This window comes from Aphelocoma coerulescens, chromosome 6 (assembly GCF_041296385.1).
Source record: "Aphelocoma coerulescens isolate FSJ_1873_10779 chromosome 6, UR_Acoe_1.0, whole genome shotgun sequence".
In the NCBI taxonomy this organism is placed as follows: domain Eukaryota; kingdom Metazoa; phylum Chordata; class Aves; order Passeriformes; family Corvidae; genus Aphelocoma; species Aphelocoma coerulescens.
Genome location: NC_091020.1, coordinates 5,644,491 through 5,648,293, shown reverse-complemented (window position 1 = coordinate 5,648,293; position 3,803 = coordinate 5,644,491). Strand labels below are relative to the sequence as shown.

The window sequence follows — 3,803 nt, the reverse complement described above, 5'->3', positions numbered from 1 at the left end:
TACTTCTTCTGTGAGAGAGAAAAGTCTCTCATGGACTTAGAAAATAGCAAGAAAATCCTTGCTAGTAGCATTTTTGTATCTACACAAAGGGGAATAAATAAACAGTAAAAAATAGGCTCTTAAACACTATTTTTTTTCCTAATTCTATTTTTGCTGAAGGTGCATCTATAAATGGAAAAAAGTAGATTCCAAGGACTGATGTTTAAATGTAAGGAGACTTAGGAGGCTGTGTGATAAACAGGCTTGTCTGCGTGTCAGGCTGCCTTATGTTGTGTGCTGTACGAACTGCCTCATCCAACCTTACTCTTTTGTGCTAGGACAGCTGAGTTTTGTTGTGCTGGTTTGTGCTCTTATTTATATAGGTGCCAGTACTTTCCTGTTTATCACAGACTTGCTATCTGGCTTCCAGTTTGGTAGTGGAATATTCAAACACCTGTTGGGGTTTGGGATTACAGATACAGTGTTGTGCTAATGCTAAGTATGCATTTTTGCTTGAATTCACTGCTTTTACAGAAAGCATGTACTTAACCAGCAAACTTGTAAATTTGAGAGTGTCTCAGCTACATCTCCTACTAAGAATTGTCACGTATTTTACTGCTAGTTAACTTGTTTCCTGGTGATAATTACTGTTCTCATCCTTTAAATTGAGGCTGTCCTGGAAAATTTTGGTAGCCATATGTTGAACATGCTTTTCAAACCAAATATAGCAATTCCAGCTTGGTTCCATGCAGTTTCAGTTGTTTGTTTGTCCTGTGAGGAATCACTGTGTGTGGCATGTTGCACATACAGTCAGAAGCTCTTTGATGTCACTGTGGCTCCTGCATATGCCTTCTCCAGGCTGGGAAGAATACAGAATGGCTGGAACAGATGGATAAAGGTATTCTATAATTCTCCAATTTTAAAGGGTTCATGAGTTTTTTTAAGTCAGTTACTTTCCTTTTAGATTATTATTTTAATACTCTATTTAATGGAGTTTTATGTGGGCAGGAAGAAAAAAACCAGCCTGAAAGGGCAGCAGGATATGCGTGTTTGTAGTGTCACCCTTGGGAATGGTGGAGCTGCCACACTGCCAGCGTGCACTGTGTGCACTCCCCTTCTGTTAACATGGACCTGCACCACCTTGCACCGCAGCCAGGGCCAGCAGGAACATGGCTAAAGTTATGTGCTTGCCCAGAGCACAAAGCTGGCAAGTCTTTCAGGGCTCCCCAAGGTGGCTACTGTCAGATCACAACATACGAGAGAGTTCGGCTGAAACCATCCAGAGCACATCGGTTATTCAAATAACCGAAACTGCCCTTTTTTTGTCAGACTGACACCAAAACTCACTCTGGGAGAAAACTATGACTGGAAAATGAACAGATAAGACACATGCAGAAATTGCGTTTGCCTCCAGTGTTAATTACCAATACAGAAGTACACTTTGATTAGGAAGATTTAGTAAATCACGGTCAAGGCTCCATATTGAAGGCCATATTGGTAATTAATTTGATAAGTAGGATGCATTTCTTGCTCCTTGTTTGCAATGTGTTATCAATAAGCTTAATTAGTCTTTGATTCTAAACCAACTGAAAATGATTTTCTGGCCATATAAAACAGTAGCTTCTTAATTTTTCTGATGTTAATCTCTCTTTATAGACTAATGAAGGATGTGTTTCATCATCTAGCTGGTGGCGTTAAATAGATTTTCCCTTTTTTTCTTGAATCAGACTTAGAAGGGAAGGATTACATAACTAAGGTTTTGACTTCTGGCAAGCTTTCTGTATTATATGAACTTATTGCAGCAATACATTAACCTTTCCTTCATCCAGAATGCAGTAACTCAGTGTATCCAACTGTGGGGGGTTGACTCAGGCTGGACACGAGGTGCCCCCCAGAGCTCCTCTGTCCCTGCCCTCCTCAGCTGGACAGGAGACGAAAATGCAGTCAAAAGCTCCTGAGATCATGCAGTAGCTACCATCATGTGCAAAACAGACTCAGCTTGGGGCAATTAGTTTTAATCAGAGTATGAATGAGAAGTAAAGTGAATTCTTTAAACACATTTCCTTCACCCCACCCTTCTTCCCTGGCTCAGCTTCACTTCTGAATTCTCTACCTGCTTCCCCACAGTGGCACAGCGAGACACGAATGGAGTCATGGTCAGTTCTTCAGATGTTTCTGCTGCTCCTTCCTCTTCAGGGGGAGGACTCCTCACACTCTTCTCTTGCTCCAGCGTGGGTCCCTCCCACGGGGTGCAGTCCTTCTGGAACAGCCTGCTCCAGCGTGGGTCCCCCACAGGGTCACAACTGCTGCCAGCAGACCTGCTCCAGCATGGTTATAACCTGTTTGATGCCTTGTCACTGACCCAGCTCCAAGAAATCCTGAATCTGAGACAAGGTGATAGAGAAGAGAGCTGATTAAACATTCCTGTTCAGTCTAATATTGGTGGTGGTCTTGTATCAAGACATATCACAGAAGTATTTCACATCTAAAATGCTCTTTACAAGTGTGCAGGAGAACTACAGGAACTGGAACCAGAGAGATCATGAGCATCTATTATATTAGAAATTTGTCTAGATAATACTTAAAGTTGTTAATAGTGTAAAAGCCTGACCTATGTAATAAGAGTTTGGCAGAAGAGGTGCTGAGTGTAGCAGTTTGAGAGAAATGCCAGCAATACAAGCAGATGACATTTCAAAGGTTAGAAATGCATGAGCAGGCCAGGAATTAGTAAGAAGCGTTAGTTTCTGGTGATGAAGACAGCTTTCTCAAGCAGTCCTTTCAGCCCCCCCGAATTACTTCTACACCAAAGGATATCCAGGGGCATTTCAGTAGCCAAGGAGAGAATGATTACAAATTGTTGTGGAAGCCCTTGTGGTAAAGCAGGACTGGGGACTGAGAACTGTAGAGCTTGATCACCGCAATACAACTTCTTGTTCATAGTGCAGGATTGTTAGACTACTAGAAACAACAATGGAAAGCCAGGCTGTTTTACTCGACACCCATCATATAAATACCTGTGAAATTGAGATGGTTATTACTTATTTGCTAGAGTTGCATTAAACTACATTGTGGAGCTTTGTGGACTGCTAGACCCAGAATTCTGCAGTGCTCTCCTCAGTGAGGACTGTGCCATATGATAGTACAGCCTGTAAAAAAACCCAAGCAGCTCATGGTGAGAGCACATGATGTAGAGTTCTTTAGATCCTGGCTGATGTATTTTTCTTTCTGTTTTTCTAGGAAAAATTGAAATTGGATTGAAATTTCTCAGTATTCCTTAACAATATGAGAGCTCATCCTATGTAAAAGCATGTCCCTTGAAGAGCTATCAGTAAACAAACTCCGAACAGACAGTCAAAGGATTCTTTAGAGAATCAAGTGAGTCATATCCTCTACCTGTAAAAACAGGCTGGCTTTACTGAAGCTGCTCTGGTTTACCTTGGAACCTGACTGTTCCTTGGCTCTCCCTGGCTGGAAGAGAAGGGAAAGTTGCCCTTCTCAGACCTGGTGCTTGCCCACCTACAGTAAACAGAAGTTCCTCCTACAAGAAGAAGGCACAAGTTTCATCTACAGACACAAGGAAGTGCTTCTCATTTGTTTCATAACAAGTTTCTGAATGTTAGAAATGAATATTGAAACAAAATAAAGGCAACCCAACATGGTTATTTATTGCAGCACTGACTGTTTGAAGGCAAATGGCTGCACAGTGTTGTTTAAGGTATCAGATATTTGTCTGCATATTGCAAAACCTGCAGTTCCTGAGATCCCACTCTGGGGAGCAACTAATGCGAACCACCTGAGGAAGGACAGGCAACCTCCCTCCTTGG

At 41.9% G+C, this 3,803-nt stretch overlaps 1 long non-coding RNA gene across 1 annotated transcript; it reads right to left on the bottom strand.

Moving 5' to 3' along the window:
* Positions 1 to 523: 523 nt before the first annotated feature.
* On the bottom strand, positions 524 to 3,487 carry LOC138112259 (uncharacterized). Its single transcript, XR_011151614.1, has 3 exons — positions 3,415 to 3,487; positions 2,093 to 2,363; positions 524 to 858 (listed from the first exon to the last, which is right to left on the bottom strand). It is a non-coding gene; the product is annotated as an uncharacterized lncRNA (long non-coding RNA).
* Positions 3,488 to 3,803: the final 316 nt, after the last annotated feature.